Below are 18,265 nucleotides of genomic sequence, written 5' to 3'. Positions count from 1 at the left end.
CCTGATATGTCTCCATTACACCGAAAAAACATCATTGATTTGCCTCAACCCATACATTCCCTGCAAGATCCACCTACTTATGACTCCTGAGTCAGACCTTTGCGTCTCTCAGTACACCCCATTTGGACTGCACCCTCGATGGCTGCTCATTACCAGCACCATCTTTTAAAGAGATGCATCCCATGAAGGGCAAAATTAGGGTGTTTTGTCCCCATTTCTTGCTCTTTACGTCCTGGCAATAGTTTTTAGTATGTGCCCCTATAACATTTTAGAAGTCTATAGTGTGAGAGGCCTTGTTAATTATTGGAACGTCTCCTCTATAGCATAGTGTGGGATGTAAGAGATGTCTCATTAATAACCCCACACTTTGGCTTGTGTCTGGCTGTTGCAGGTCTATCACCTTATTTGACATTTGTGTTTAATTAAATTAAAACCAGCAGTTGGGAGACGCGAGTGAGGTTAGATTAGGACAGAGGGAAGCGACATTCACTGTATTGTCTAATTCCCCCCACAATTCAAGCCAGAAGAACAGCTGCAAAAAGCCAATCCAGATGGGAAGTGTTTGAAGTCAAGGGGAAGTTTAAGCCTCTGTCAGCCATATCTCCATGTTATCGGCGGTGCAAATTTCCCAGCATTCCGATGAAAGGGCAGGGATGGACGTACTCTGAATTTATGAGATAGATTCACACGCCGAGGGCACATGGGCAGGAGAGCACATTTGAATAGGTGATAGGAACGTTCTCAAGCATGTGGCTGTTGATAGCCCATAATCCTGTTCTGTTTAACATTGTTCCGGTGGTGCCGAGTTCTCTAAAGGTGTGGGCTAAACCTGTTCCTGCTTATGAGCAGTAATGGGCAAATCTGACCTGTTTTGCTTTGACCAAAATTCGTAAAACGGCGGAAATTCGCAAAAATACATCAAAGTCTATGGGCGTTATTTTTGCAGAGAAACTTGGCAAAAAAATTTTGCTCAGTCATCACTACTCTATATCCTTTATTCCATCTGCATACCATAATTGTATCTATCATTGTCACGCTTGGGTGGCCCTTTGGATGAAATATTACTCCAAAAGGCTCATTAATTAAATCGGCACCCTACATAAACTGATAAACTCAACTTAGTCATGTGCTGTGGAAAAATGTAAGGGAGGTAATTTCTGCTCTATTTCCATATTCACCCCCTGGTGGCTCCCTGTAAGGTTTTATGGGGTAGGGCAGATAAGCAAAGTTGTGGGTTCTTAGCTTAAGGAGATTAAAGCTTAACTAAAGAAGTAGCTAGAAATGTTGTACATGATGTTTTGTGCTTCTGTACCAGCCCAAGGCAACCACAGCCCTTTAGCAGTAAAGATCTGTGTCTCCAAAGATGCCCCAGTAGCTCCCCATCTTCGTTTCTGCTGATTCACTGCACATGCTCTGTGCTGCTGTCACTTAGCAGCAACGATCCAGGACTTCAAACTTGTCACAGGGGGTCACCATCTTGAAAAGTGTCTGTGACACTCACATGCTCAGTGGGCTCTGATTGGCTGTTGAGAAGCTAAGCTTAGGGCTCGTCACTAATTATCCAGCAGAAAATGAGCTTCCCTGGCTGTAATATAAGCTGATGCTACAGGTTTGCTGATTATTAAATTCTGATGCTAATTGCACTGGTTTCTGTGCTGCCATGTAGTAATTATCTGTATTAATTACTAATCAGCCTTATATTGTGACATTTCTATGTGTACTGTATATTGTGAGTGGGTCCCTAAGCTCAGTAAGTGACAGCAGCACAGAGCATGTGCAGTGAATCAGCAGAAAAGAAGATGGGGAGCTACTGGGGCATCTTTGGAGACACAGATCTTTACTGCTAAAGGGCTGTGGTTGCCTTGGGCTGGTGTAGAAGCACAAAACTAAATGTACAACATTTCTAGCTACTTCTTTAGTTAGGCTTTAGTTCTCCTTTATACAACCCTAGCAACGCACACACACACACTGCTTGCCTTTATTTAGAAGGACAAAAATGCATACATCTTTGGTGTCACCACTGTTTTGAGAACTGTCTTATGTGAGACTTGTATGGAAGGTTAAATTCTTCATGTGGGGCGCCTTATTTATCAAAATCCAATTTTTTCTGATTATTTTAATAAAAAAAGTCTGACCACACTTGAATCCACAATTGGACCTTATTTATTATTATGAAACCATGATTTAATCGGATCGGGGACAAACACAAAAAATCGAACGAAAATCCGAATAGTACGTTTTTTCCACTAGCCTGATTTTTTTCAGGCTTTTTCCAGAAAAGCCAGAATTTTCCGATTTTTGCCTGAAATGTCAGAAATAGTCGGATTTTCTGCCTAATTCCAACGCACACCACAGAAACTTCCAAATAGGATAGGGACCTGTCCCATTGACTTTTATTAGGGATGCAACGAATCCAGGATTCGGTTCGGGATTCGGCCAGGATACGGTCTTTTTCAGCAGGATTCGGCCGAATCCTTGTGCCTGGCCGAACCGAAGGGACTTTTCATCACAAGGAAGTGAAAAATGTTTTCCTTTTCCAGCCATAATTTGCATGTGCAAATGAATATGCAAATTAAGATTAGCTTCGGTATTCGGTTGAAACTTTCATTAAATATTCGGGGATTCGGTCAAATCCCAAATAGTGGATTCAGAGCATCCCTAACTTATATACAACCTATTCAGGTCTGAGATGCCGGATTTTCGAAATTCAGACTTTTTCCCATCCTCGGGGTATAATAAATCATGAACAATTCCAGTTTTTTTCCACTAAAAATTCTGATTTTTTTTTTCGTTTTTGGCATTCGGACTTTAATAAATAACCCCCTTGGTGTATATTTGTTACAAACATGCAGTTTCAATTCACACTAATTCACATTTCTCACAAGCCATTTTAAACAATCAAACAAAGAGCAGAAATATATCAGAAATATGTGCAGCAAGAACCTTAAATACAACCCCGGGGGCGCTGACATCATTTCCTGCTTTCCCAAAACAGCCGAGACGTAGTCTTTGCACGGATTTGTTCTGTAGATCAATGTATATCTTTGTATAGAAATCAGAGCAAAGATTGTTTTAAGGAAAGCCGATTACGGTATTTCTCTGAAATCACTTTGTTGTACCGAGTCACATTTCTTCAACTGATTCAATGATGTCATACGCTCCCTCTAGTGGTAATTATTGAATAATGAAGGTTCTACAGAAAAATACGTATTATAAGGATATTAGAAGCCATTGAGGAGTTTTGTGACCGTATGAGGGCACACATCTGTAGGCTGAGATATACAGGGAACTCTGAGTATCACTCATTTATTATAAGGGATAATGTACCCCCTACTGTAAATGATAAGGATATTAGAAGTCACTGAGGGGTTGTTCTGTGACCATATAAAGGCACAAGGCTGCAGGCTGAGTTATACAGGGAACTCTGAGTATCACTCATGTATTATAAGGGATACTGTACCCCCTACTGTAAATGATAAGGATATTAGAAGTCACTGAGGGGTTCTGTGACCATATAAAGGCACAAGGCTGCAGGCTGAGTTATACAGGGAACTCTGAGTATCGCTCATGTATTATAAGGGATAATGTACCCCTACTGTAAATGATAAGGATATTAGAAGTCACTGAGGGGTTGTTCTGTGACCATATAAAGACACAAGGCTGCAGGCTGAGTTATACAGGGAACTCTGAGTATCACTCATGTATTATACGGAATAATGTACCCCCTACTGTAAATGATAAGGATATTAGAAGTCACTGAGGGGTTGTTCTGTGACCATATAAAGGCACAAGGCTGCAGGCTGAGTTATACAGGGAACTCTGAGTATCACTCATGTATTATAAGGGATAATGTACCCCCTACTGTAAATGATAAGGATATTAGAAGTCACTGAGGGGTTGTTCTGTGACCATATAAAGGCACAAGGCTGCAGGATGAGTTATACAGGGAACTCTGAGTATCACTCATGTATTATAAGGGATAATGTACCCCCTACTGTAAATGATAAGGATATTAGAAGTCACTGAGGGGTTGTTCTGTGACCATATAAAAACACAGGGCTACAGGCTGAGTTATACAGGGAACTCTGAGTATCACTCATGTATTATAAGGGATAATGTACCCCCTACTGTAAATGATAAGGATATTAGAAGTCACTGAGGGGTTGTTCTGTGACCATATAAAGGCACAAGGCTGCAGGCTGAGTTATACAGGGAACTCAAAGTACCACTCAAACAGTTGGTTGCACCACCGAAAAAAAAAAATGCCAGAAATCAGGCTATCACATGCATTCGTCTTGCAATTTTGAAAAGACTGGATGCACAAAAAAAGTCCTAATCTCGCACATTAGTCAGAATCTTGATTTGCATAATTGTATTTCTCATATATAATAATGGAGGATCAATCCACGTCTTACTCTTATTTTAGATTTTAGTTGTACAATCATCGGATTTCCTTGCTGATTCATTGTCAGATGATATTTAATATATCTGCTAGAGCACTAATAAAACAGCAAACACTAAACAGAGTAGTGGCATCCAACATTATCCCTGCACAGCGGCTCATTATTTTGAGTGATGGTGGCAGTAAAAAATAAAATTAAAAAATAAATAAAAAAATTAAATAAAAAAATAAAATAAAAAAACAAAATAAAAAAAAAATGTAAACAGTAAAATATGATATGGTGGAGGCTACATGTTTATTTGGCAACCCTAGTTCTTCACAAAGATTGTTCCTCCCACAAGTCTGAACAGCGAGATGCAACCCCAGGCCTACAATATGGTGTCACAGAAGACAGATGGCTCCGAGTTAAATGATCATTTATTGTTCCAACATAAGATATGAACACAAAGATAAACCCGTCAGCAAGACATTTAAACATGATTCTGTTATGCTTAGGGGTAGGATGAATTATTTATGTACTTAATAAAACACTCCCTCTTTTCCATACAGTTGGTTTTGCTGAATATACAGGTATGGGATCCCTTATCCGGAAACCTATTATCAGAAAGCTCCAAATTACAGAAAGTCCTTCTCCTATAGATTTTATCCAAATAATTAAAATTTTCAAAAATGCTTTCCTTTTTCTCTGCAATAATGAAACAGTAGCTTGTACTTGATCCCATCTAAGATATAATTAATCCTTAATGGAAGTAGAACCAGCCTATTGGGTTTATTTAATGTTTACATAATTTTCCAGTAGACTTAAAGGGATACTGTCATCGGAAAACATGTTTTTTTCAAAATGAATCAGTTAATAGTGCTACTCCAGCAGACTTCTGCACTGAAATCCATTTCTCAAAAGAGCAAACAGATTTTTTTATATTCAATTTTGAAATCTGACATGGGGCTAGACATATTGTCAATTTCCCAGCTGCCCCTGGTCATGTGACTTGTGCCTGCACTTAAGGAGAGAAATGCTTTCTGGCAGGCTGCTGTTTTTCCTTCTCAATGTAACTGAATGTGTCTCAGTGGGACATGGGTTTTTACTATTGAGTGTTGTTCTTAGATCTACCAGGCAGCTGTTATCTTGTGTTAGGGAGCTGTTATCTGGTTACCTTCCCATTGTTCTTTTTTTTGGCTGCTGAGGGGGGTGATATCACTCCAACTTGCAGTACAGCAGTAAAGAGTGACTGAAGCTTATCAGAGCACAAGTCACATGACTGGGGGCAGCTGGGAAACTGACAATATGTCTAGCCCCATGTCAGATTTCAAAATTGAATATAAAAAATCTGTTTGCTCTTTTGAGAAATGGATTTCAGTGCAGCATTCTGCTGGAGCAGCACTATTAACTGATTCATTTTGAAAATTTTTTTTTTCCTATGACAGTATCCCTTTAAGGTATGAAGATCCAAATTACAGAAAGAATTCTGGATAACAGGTCCCATACCCAGCCGTATCACTCTTTCAGCCTCCCCTTCCCTCTACGAGTGCACGCACCTTTTTTGGTGGAGAGGGAGGTTGGAGACAGAAAAACCGGATTCAACAAGGAGCGGGTCTGGGCTGGCAAGTCCCACTAGTTTTTTTCCCGGTGTCCTGCAGCCCAGTCCAGCCCTGTATTCTCCCTTACATTCTCTTGCCAGGTATCACAAATAAAAGACAATAAAGGTTCGATTCACATGGATGGGCCAATTTGTTGTTGAGTCCACGGCTAGAGCATTTTTGGGGCCACACTCCCTAATTACCATGTCCATTTTACAAAACTTGCCAAGTTCTGAAAGTCTGAACACATTTCTGTGTTTTTTTATGTGTTATTACAGTTTTGCTAATGAAGGTGCATTGCCCTTTAAGCTGCAAGTCAGTTTCCCCGAGAGACCTGCTTATATAAAGCTGTTACAAAAGTATCTTAAAGGGCAACTAAAGTCTAAAATAGAAAAAGGCTAGAAATGCTGTATTTTGTATACTAAAGATAAACAGGAGGGGTGTGTGTGTATGGATGCTGGGTTTTCATTTGGAGGGGTTGAACTTGATGGACTTTGTCTTTTTTCAACCGGATTTAACTATGTAACTATAAACTTGAACTTACAGCACCACAAGCCTAATAAAACAAATGATTAATGCTTTCAAAGTTGGCCACAGGGGGTCATCATCTTGTAATTATGTTAAATATCTTTGCAAGACCAAGACTGTGCACATGCTCAGTGTGGTCTGGGCTGCTTAGGGATCGTCATAAATGATCAAAACAGCACAAGTCAAATAATATCTGCCAGAAGCCGATACAGCAAGACTGATTAATAATCAGAATATACAGACTGCACTGGCTCCTGTGTTGTCATGTAATCTAATGTGGATTTTATAGTTTTTGTATTGTTTAATATGAACTTTCTCCAACTCTGCAGAACCAGTGGCTGCAGCAAAATAATCCCCCAAATAGAATCCCAGTCTATCTGTTTAAATCTGGCTCCATGATCTCTGTCCCTGCAGCTGGAGTTGGAAACAGTAAAGGGGATGTAAAGGCAAAACTAAAATCCAATATAAATCTCTACACAGTCGCTGACTGCTCTACAGGGAAACAAACAAAGCTGCTTGAGTTGTGCATGGCTGGGGAGTAAGGCGGGGGCTCCCCCTGCTGTTCATAAGTATGATTGTTTGGGTGAGTTGACATATCTATAGACACATAATAAAGTATATTGTTTATTCTTCCTGGAGGCAGAACTTACCGAGAGTCCAGATTCTATTACCCTTAGGGCAGAGACACACGCTCAAATTTGGGGAGATTTAGTCACCCGGCGATAAATCATCTCTTCTTCAGGGCGACTAATCTACCCAAACTGCCTCCTGCCGGCTAGAATCTAAATCGCCGGCGGAGTGGCTCTTGGAGTGCTTCATTTTCCGAAGTCGCCTGAAGTTTCCTCGTGAGGCAACTTCGGGCGACTTCTGAAAACAAACCGCAACGATTGGCAGTTCGGGGGGATTAGTCGCCCTGAGGAAGAGGAGATTTGTCGCTGCCCAACTAATCTCGCCGAATCTGAGCGTCTGTCTCTGCCCTTACTGATAAACTACCCTGCTAAACTGTGCAGTTTTAGCTAGAGGGCTGGTGTTGATGCTTATCATAAACACACATTTATTGCCTTCCATCTCAACAAGATCCACATGTAATATGTAGAGGCAGGAGGTCCAGTACACGTGTAACTCTTCAGTTTCCTTGGCCTTGTGTACAAAGTTATTTTTTACAACAAAAACTAGATTTCCTCATAATTTGAAGGTCATTCTTGTATCAGAAGCAGGATTTAGATTTATGAGAGCTCCACCACCCTCTATTACGGGAACAGTTGTTCACCTTGAAAGAAATCTGTGTGGGTGTGTTACAGTTTTATTGTTTTCCTGTTGTATGTATATATATATTTATATACTGTATATAGATACCACTGCCAATTTTTTCAAGAACTTTTCAATAGAAACACCACACAGCGAGAAGAAACTTATTTGAAGTCATTTAGATATACTCTGTTGAGTTTTCAACAAAACAGGAGACTTATTTAAATACAAACACATACCTATGTTGTGTCAATTAATATGGTTCTTCCATTCATGAGAATAAATCAAGCAAAGGACTCGAATCTAGTGAATTAATCGACGGGATATGGGGTGATTGCTAACTGCTGCTCTGGATATTCCGGGAACTTTATAGCTGGGAACTATTAGTATGTGTTAAGTACCAACATATTGTAGTACAATAGTAGGGTGTATATATGTTACATACAGATTATATGGGAACAAAATAGGGATGCACTGAATCCACTATTTTGGATTCGGCCGAATCCTTCGCGAAAGATTTGGATACCGAACCGAATCTGCATGTGCAAATTAGGGGTGGGACGGGGAAAATATTTTTTACTTTCTTGTTTAGTGACAAAAAGTCACAAGATTTCCCTCCCAGCCCCTAATTTGCATATGCAAATTTTTGAATATGGAAATTAGGGTTCTAATTCGGTTCGTCCGGGCAGAAGGATTCAGCCGAATCTTGAGGCGAATCCCGAACCGAATCCTGAATTTGCTGCATCCCTAAAAAAAAAATTACAGACACAGGGGTCTCATTAAAGACCCCCCCCCTAATAGAGATGTTATTATGACAATGCTTCACTATATCAGCACCCACAATCAAGGTTAAGAGGGGATAGAAAACAAAAAAATCTCTGCTTTAAGTGAATGTGGCAGATTTACTAAAGGGCGAATTGTCGCCAGCGACCGCTTCGCACACTTAGCCAGGCGCAAATTCGTTAACACTTCGATTATTCACTAAAATGCAAAGTTGCGTCCTGGGCACCGAACGCTGGCGACTTTTTGCTAGCGATACTTCTTCAGTGTGAGCCTTTTATAGCGCAGATCCGCTCGCGTTCATTTATACCTAGCAAAAAGTCACTGGTGATCTTACGCATAGGTCAATTTGAATAGGGCGGGTACATTAAAGTTGTATGGACGTCTTTATCATAAATGTTGGTGCAAATACTTGAAGTTGCCATTTTTTATAACAAATGTCCAGGGAACCTTAATAAAGAAAAAATAATTAATATAATGCCCTACACATGAGCCCACTGTAAAATGAATGTTCCATATGTTATGAAATGTCTGGAGAAAACAGGTTTTTGCAGCCAATCCCGCTTCAAAAAAGAAAAAGTCGCCAGCGTTTTTTTGTAACCTTAAGGCATTTTCGGCAGACAGGATGTGATGTCACTGACATAGGATTGAGGAAGATCTAGCTTCATTGTAGCAGTTTGCCTGGTCTGAGGTGGCGAAGTAAACCTTGGCGAAAGAGGTAACGTTTATTAAAATCTGCACTTTAGTGAATTTGCGGAGCAACGACCATTCGTATGAGCGAAAAGCCGTCTGCCGATAGAGTACGAACAAACGCTAGCAATGGTCTCTTTCCCTAGCGAATTGTCGTCTGCACCTGTGATGTGATTTTTGGCAAAAAGTCTCTAGCATTAGCCACTTTGCCCGTTAGTAAATCTACCCCAATGTCTCCTGTTGCATTTTATCTCCACATCTGCTCTGGGGACAGTCGTAGTGATAACAGACCAGGAATAACCACAAATCTCCTTCTATGAAGCAGGAGTAAGATGCACGTCATACCCTTGCTACAACTAGTATTTTGTGGGCAGGATTTCCACAGGAGCGCTCGATGCCTATAATTAGACCAGACCAAAACATTTTTACAAATTTTCAAATACTTCGAATTTTAATGGTTCAATGAGAAAACACAAATATATGGTTGGAGAACCCTTCCTTGGCATTTTGTGAAACAAACCACTAAAAAGGGACCAGAAGCCAATGAGAATGCATTCTTCACATAGTCGGAGATTTCAGAAGCCACTCCGTGTCCTTTACCATAATTCATTTGTGAGAAAGAAATAGAAAGATGATCTCTGGGACAATATGGGGTGGCGTTAGGGGTCAGTGAAAAGTATTGAAAGAGTTTTTATCTACTCTGCTCTCATTACCCCAACAGTTAAAGCATGGCTTCAGGTCTAAAAACCCATAACAATCACTAACTAGAGACATGAAAATTTAATTTTATAGTTTTATAATTTATAAGTAGCTGTTAAAGCCTCACCTAGAGTCTCTCCCTTCTCACTCATAGCTCTGGGCTCAGATTACAGCAGAGAAGGGAGGGAGGGAGAGAGGAACAAACTGAGCATGCTCAAGCCCTAGCCCTGGAGGTTTAAGCTGAAAACAGGAAGTCTGATATCGAAGCCCATGAGTACACAATAGAAGGAAAGAAATGTGGTGTTTCTTTTGACAGAGGACTCAGAGCAGCATTACTTTGAGGGGTTACTGGTGTATTTATATAGACCTTTCTGATAAAGCTTACTTAATTGTTTGCCTTTCCTTCCCCTTTAATGAGCTTTAGAGAGTGCAGAGACTAGGGGGCAAATTTACTTACCTTTGAAGTTGCGCCAGCGTTGACCGCACTTCCCCACAAGTTGTGCACAAGTTACTGATAGTTTGCGACGTTGCGCTAGCAATGTTACGATCATCAGTTCAAAGTTACGCTAGTGATCGGAAATTTGCATACAGAGCGAAACAGAAGTTTGAATAGACGTGTTCTAATGCCCTACACATGTGCCCACAGTATAGTTTAGGTGCCATATGTTAACAAAAGTAGGGGGGAAGGAGGGTACCCTAAAAAAAAAAATCAAATCTTTTTCAGCCTATCAACCTATAAAAAGGAAAAAAACGCCAGCGTTTTTTAAGACTCCTTGAAAATCATGTAAACATTAAATAAATCCAATAGGCTGGTTTTGCTTCCAATAAGGATTAATTATATCTTAGTTGGGATCAAGAACAAGCTCCTGTTTTATTATTACACGAAAAAGGGAAAAGGGATTATTTATTTATAATGGAGTCTAGGGGAGATGGCCTTTCCGTAATTTGGAAGTAGTCAGAATTCTCATTGTATCTCTTGTATCTAGCCTTATGGTTGGAAGGGTACAGTAGGTAGGTACATGTTGGAAAGCTGGAGTGATATACAGTTGAAGAGGGTTAGTTAATAGACTCTATGGTTGAACAGCCCTGCTTGGTTCTGTTAAATTTAATTTCTAAAGCTTCCAGGTGTCTTTGATAATTTTCCATGGAAGGATATTAAAGATGGAATCAGGGTGGAATATTCAGAAATGTCAACTTAACATCTGTGGTGGCACTGAAAGCAAATTACGTTCGGCCCTAATTATTCCATATGGATGAACGTTTAAATAAAAGGTGGCATTTGCTGTGATTGTGTCAGGAAGACAACAAGCCAGAAAACATTCATTTGGATCATATTTGACTTTGTGGAAATAATGGGTGAGCTGGCAAGAAGAGAAGAAAAATGGTGTCAGGGAACTCATTTATATTCTGAACATGCCGTGAAAGATATTCCAATGCTTCAAAGGGACACAAACAAGAAATCATTTCTACGATGAACCAGCAAAGAAGAGCTTCAAGCTTCGATCTCGGATGTTCATGTCCAATTGTACGACCTTGTCATGTGAACAGATGGAAGTGAGCAATCTAAGGATGGGTTAAAGGTCTAATGCCTAAAAAAGTTGGGCCAGACAGGACCCGTCAGCGGGAGACTTGTGTTGACGGTGACAAGTCTAGGGACCTGCTGGGGAGGTAAGAATACACAGACGAGACTACCTCCGCAGGTTCACAGCAGATCGGCACCAGCCAGACCAAAGACTTCGATAGAAGCCGCAAAATTAAAGCCATGTCTAATCCCATTACAAGCAGATTGCAGGCTATCTGTCCACCTCCCAAACAGGAAAGGCTTAGAACATGCTTCTTTTATTAGTCAGTCTTTACTGCTGTTTTTCCATCAATCCCTCTGCCCAATGAGACCCCTCCTGCACTCACACTTAATCCTATTTACTCCTATTTAGCAGCTTTTAATATTCACATCTTCAGATGGAACAACAGAGAACATTATACACTCCCCATAAGAGGGGGGAAAACTGGAAATAAATTAAATTAGCCCTAGCGTGGTGGCAGCATTTGGAGATAAGTTTTTGAAAAGGGAAATATCATAGACATGGACCGGTCTGGAATCAAAAGCTAAATATATTAAATAATATAAAAGAAAAATGTTAAAATGTTTCATATGAGACATTAAATTACATTTTAAATTTAATCTATGATGTATTAATATAGTAAATATTTGTTTTTCACATATCAAAGAATATTAAATACAATGTATTCATTACATTTCAATATTGATAAAATATATTTTAATACTTATAAAGGTATGATGGGCGAATTCGTCCTGTTTGGCTTCGCTGAACAATTCTCGAATTTCCTGTGAAATTAGCGAAAAAACAAGTAATTATGGGTCTGTATTATTCATTCGAGTTTTAGATATTCGATTTTTCTCTAAAATAAGATACTATTCGATTGATAAATCTGCCGTAGGTTTTACTAAATCCAAGCACTTTTTTGCAGGGCTTAATCAAACCAAATCTGAACCATTAAAGCCACGTTACTTTGAAATTCTGGAAAAATGAAAGTGAGTTTATGTTTAAATTGTATGCAATCTGTTATCCAGAATGTTCGGGACCTGGGGTTTTCCGGATAAAAGATCTTTCCATGAATTTGATCTTCATACCTTAAATCCCCAAGAGAATAATTTAAACATTAAATAAAATCAAATAGGCTGGTTTTGCCTCCAGAAAGGATTAATTAAATGTTAGTTGGGATCAAGTACAAAGTACTTTTTACAGATAAAAGGAAATATTTTTTTTTAAAAATGGGATAAAATGGAACCAATGGGAAGCAACCATTGTGTAAATCTGATCTTTCTGGATATCAGGTTTCCACATAACTGATCCCATACCCCATACAGAGAAAAAGGATTTTTTGATTATAATGGAGTCTATGGGAGCTTTCTGGATAACGGGTTTCCAGCTAACGGATTCCATACCTGTATGATATTAAGAAATATACAAATATAAATCAAATACAAACTTGCAATTGTTACCGGATCTTTCTTCACTACTGTGCTGTGACTAATTCTTCAGAATATGGGGAAACATTTACATAAAATCTAATATGATTTAATACCTAATGTTTTTAGGAAATTTCATATCTAAAATATTTTGAAAAACAAGAACAAGTTGTTTCTAAAGTAAACTAATTATTAGAGACAGATCAAATCCATAATTCTTGTATTTGGTTAAAATACCAAATCCACCACAAAATATTCATACACTAGTATAGGATCAGAAAGATCAGAATTACACAATGGTTGTTTCCCATAGATTCCATTTTATCCAATTTTTAAAAAAAAACTCTTTTATCTGTAAAAATTACTTTGTACTTGATCTCAACTAACATATAAGTAATCCTTACTGGAGGCAAAACCAGCCTATTTGAGTTTATTTAAAGTTTAAAATATTCTCTAGGGGATGTAAGGTATGAAGATCAAATTTATGGAAAGATCCTTTATCTATATAACCCAGGTCCCAAGCATTTTGGATAACAGGTCCCATACCTGTTTTTGAAAACTGCAAACATTTTAAACATAAAATAACTTTCAGTTTTCCAGAATTTCAAAGTAACATGGCTTTAATGGTTCAGATTTGGTTTGATTAAGTCCCGATATTAGTTCTGCAAGAAGTGCTTGGATTTAGTAAAACCTAAGGGCAGATTTATCAATCAAATAGTTTCTTATTTTAGAAAAAAATTGAATATCTAAAAATCGAATGAATAACACCGACCTGTAAACTCGAATCGAATTTGACTAAACTCGAATCAAGTTTTTTCTCTGAAAAAAACTTGAATGTCAGGAAGGCCACTAACATCTTCAAATGGGTCACTGGACCTCTGCCGTTGACTTCTCCATGAACTCGGCAGGTTTTAGGTGACCAATAGTCGAATTCGAATTGTTGCCAGGGTGATAAATCTCAAATTTGAGTTTGGATTATTAATAACTCGAATTTGTGAGTTTTGACTAAAAACCAATTAGAAAATCTGAATTTGCAATTTGAACCTTAATAAATCTACCCTTTAATCTTGTATTCAATGCATCCCCCGATTATTTACTGTTTCTTTAGAAACAGCTACGGTAAAGAACAGCCTGATTTCAATTTGGCAAAGGACATACGAAATAGGAAACAAGTCAAAACTCAAATCAACTTGAGTTTGGAGGTCCCACTATTAACCACACTTTCCTCTGTAGTATTTACAACTTCTACTGGTGAACAGTCAATAATAAATCATTATAATGGACCTACTAGATCATACAATAACTCAACAGGTTGTAGGAACCTTAAAAAGTCCTTTCCAAATGAGCATTCAGCGACATTTACTGGTTTATCTGTCTTTTGTCACGGATAGTCCTCAACCATGACAACCATCATGCACGTCCCATTGAAAGGCACCTCTGTTTTTCAACAAGAGAGATGTTTTCTACTTTTAATGTTATATGAGTCTGGTTTATTATATATATATATATATATATATATATATATATATATATATATATATATATATATATAAATGAAGAAAAAGGAAAGCAAGAAATATTATTCAGACTCAGAATGGGTCAAAATTCATATTTGGTCAGCCACAGAAAAACAGACTTGCTAGTAAACCTTGACTGTGGTAGAGCTGTGTCTTTATACAAATGCAGGCAGATTCCAAGAAGATGTAGTCATCAATAATTATGAGAAAACAGGGAAGTGGTTTCAACTGCTTGCTGCGAAAGGGGAAAAAGACAGAAGCAAACTGAGAGAAAGAGTGAAAGTCAAGCATCTTGTTATACTGTAGATGAATCTGGGTGGCAGCAGGGCTATAGGGGGGACAAATGATCTGGACACAGGAGCTTGGGCAGGAGGCCAAATCCTGATGGTCCCTTGACCTTGCAACTTTTAATGGACAATTAGTGATCCCTTTGTGGATGAAAAAACTGTAGCTGCAACTCTTTAGCTAAAAAGTAATGCACCCATACAACCAACATAAGGAATGCAGTACATGGTAACCATACAACTATGGTTCCTTTAATGACGCTATCCTTTGTCATTCCACAAATTACATATAGTGTAGATTCATCAATGACCTGGAACTCCTGGTACTCATAAATCCAATTCAAAAGTCAAAACACCATCATATTATCACTTTCATTTTTGCCCACAGATCTGGCAGTTTACATTACTGTAATAACTAGGATGTACACATATATAACTACTGTAGCTACTTGTATACTGTATATAGGCGATGGATAATTCACACGTTGACTAATCCTTTAACTGATAAGAGCATTTTTGTTAAAAGGGATGTTTACCTTCTGCTACGTCCCAGCAGAGTGGTAAGATCTTTACAAAAGAAGAACTCACTTGAATTAAAAAAAAATTCTTTCTTTATGATATATTAATTTTTGTTAATTGCTACATAATTAATCCTCAAAGATGTGGCCTCCCTCGGAAGGGAGCAGAAATCGGCATCAGGGAATAAGGAGAGGTCAGGCTTAAAGGAGAAGGAAAGGTTAAAACTAAGTAAGCTTTATCAGGTCTATATAAATACACCAGTAAACCCTCAAAGTAATGCTGCTCTGAGTCCTCTGTCAAAAGAAACACCACATTTCTTTCCTTCTATTGTGTACTCATGGGCTTTTGTATCAGACTTCCTGTTTTCATCTTAAACCGCCAGAGCTAGGGCTTGAGCATGCTCAGTTTGCTCCTCTCCCCTCCTGCTGTAATCTGAGCCCAGAGCTATGAGTGAGCAGGGAGAGACTCGGGCAGGAAGTGATGTCACATTAAACTAAAATGGCAGCTGCTATCCTAAACAAACAGAGCTTCTAGAGCCATTTACTCAGGTAGGTAAAGCATTATACAGAATAAACATAGTGTTCTAACTTGCAGTATTGTGGCTAACCTATTGGCATGAAACTGCTTTGGTAGCTTTGCTTCTCCTTTAAGCGAATTCTGCACACACGTGGTCTATTATGTCATGTGCCGTCAACAAACCAGATCACCTGTGGAGAAAGGACGATGTGCTCTTCCCACAGCTAATACCTGCATTAGAGCTGAACACAAATTAGGTAACCGATTCTTGTTAATTCATAAAGGAGTTACTTTTAAAAACTGAATGTAAGTTTTTCTTTTGCAAGAAGAATAAGTAAGTGCCTAATGGGGCACTTACTCATAGGCTAATGGGCACACCCCTGAACATTCCTTCTAAAGGGGTTGTGATCAATCGAAACAAAGTGTATCTCCACCAATCACAGTTGTTTAGACAATTACCACTTTAAGTATCTATTTACATACAGACTGAACCTATCACAATTGTAAGTGCCCCATGAGGCACAAAATGCATCAGGCTTTCATCTGTATGTCCTAATTAATGGTTTGAACTTTTTGGTTATTATTTTTTTGGAGAAAACTCACAATTTCAGCTGCTGTTATACATATATGCACCCATGGGGGTATATTTATCAAAGAGTGAAGTTAATAGTGAAGTTCCGCCACTAGAGTGAAATTCCGCCACTCTCCATTCATTTCTATGGGATTTTTATAGGCGTATTTATCAAAGGGTGAACTTTCACTTCACCCATTGATAAATAAGCCTTTCAAAACCCATAGAAATGAATTGAGAGCTGCGGAATTTCACTCTAGTGGCGGAACTTCACTCTTTGATAAATTTACCCCATGGACAAGGGTGAACTGTGAGATTGGACATTAACTCACATTAATAATGGTATGAGCTTATATTGGCATTTTGCACCAATATTCTTTATTTTAACCCTACTGCTAAACCCTGCTGCTAAAACACTAAAGGTGTCACCTAGGAGAAATTAAATGACGTACTTGGATGGCTACTGTGTCTCTACTGTGTAGACAAAGGAGGAGAAAAACATTCTACCACTTTTCATGGGTTGGTGAACCAGAATCAGGTGCACTTAGGGGTGTATTTATTAACTCTGGATACAAACACCATCGGTGATGTTGCCCATAGCAATGAATCAGGAATTAGATTAGATTTTCCTACAAGTTAGGAAAAAAGCAAAGCTCTGATTGGTTGGTATGGTATCACCTATGATATTTCTCTCCAATATTAATAAATACGCCCTTTACTATTTCAGCATATTTTTAACAACATTTTTAACGGGCAAGACCAGAAATGCTGATTGGTGTAAATCTGTTGTCTCCATCCAGTGGCTCATGAGCAACATGTTGCTCAACAACCCCTTGGATATTTCTCCCAGTGCCCTTAAAGCAGATGCATATTTTTGAATTCCTTTGATGCAAGTTTTTGTTGCATAAAACTCAGTTGTACTGCCAAAAAGAACCTCCTATTTGCTGCTAGTCCACATAGATGCTACAAATAATCAATCACGGCCCTTAATTGGCACCCCAGGATTTTTTTGCCTGCTTATGTTGGTCTCCACCTTTTTTTTGTTACATTTGTATGTTGCTCATGGGTAAAAAAGGTTGGGGATCCCTGTTGTAAACTAAACATTTTGGAATTTCCAGAAACCTGAACCATCAACAGCTGCCAACAGCTGCTAGAATTAAACACTAATTCTCCCTGGAGGGAGAATAATCTCTAAAGGAAAGTGCATTACCTGGCCCTAGTTGCCCCCGCTGTGTTGTGTTTTACTGCGATGTGATTAGTAACTGGGTTTTACCATCTTTAAAAACAGATACACATACAGATTATTGCTATGCTTACCCCTTATTCCATGGCACTTTATCAATAAGCATTCTACTTACCAAAAATGTAATTAAAGAACAGAATTGACCAGTGAGAATGCTGATTCCCAGGACTATGTCAGCCATCTTGCTCTTATCGTACAGGCAGAGATTATTGTGCCATTTTGGAATCATTATATTACATGGGAACATGGTCAAGAAGGAGTTGGGCTTGACAAAGGGCCTGTGTAGCCCAAAACGTTGCCTAAGGCATTTTAAGTAAAGTTTTTCACTTTTTTCAACAATGGCGGAGTGCTGCTGTTTTCATTGGATACATGGTCAAGAAGGACAGGCTTGCTCAGTGCTTGGAACCTGTGCTTATTGCTTCCAACTTGTAAACTTAAGACACGAGGTATCGAAGACTTTCTATTGAACAGCTGAAGTTTATTGCTGCGACTCCTTCATAACAGGTAGATAGTGGCACAAACTTTTCTCCTCACCTCTCCCTAACAAAGACTGCCGTCCCTTCCTCTATCACTGCCAGAATGGCCACCATATTTCCTGTTCCTGTTTGCTTTATTCACTCTTCAGTACCAACAACTTTCACAGTTCAACTTAGGAAGCATTACCACCTAGTGGCCAAACCAACTATTTAACAATTCAC

The sequence above is a fragment of the Xenopus laevis genome, chromosome 3S (genome assembly GCF_017654675.1).
Source record: "Xenopus laevis strain J_2021 chromosome 3S, Xenopus_laevis_v10.1, whole genome shotgun sequence".
Classification (NCBI taxonomy): domain Eukaryota; kingdom Metazoa; phylum Chordata; class Amphibia; order Anura; family Pipidae; genus Xenopus; species Xenopus laevis.
The sequence above is the reverse complement of the archived record's forward strand: the minus strand, read 5'-3'. Positions refer to the sequence as shown.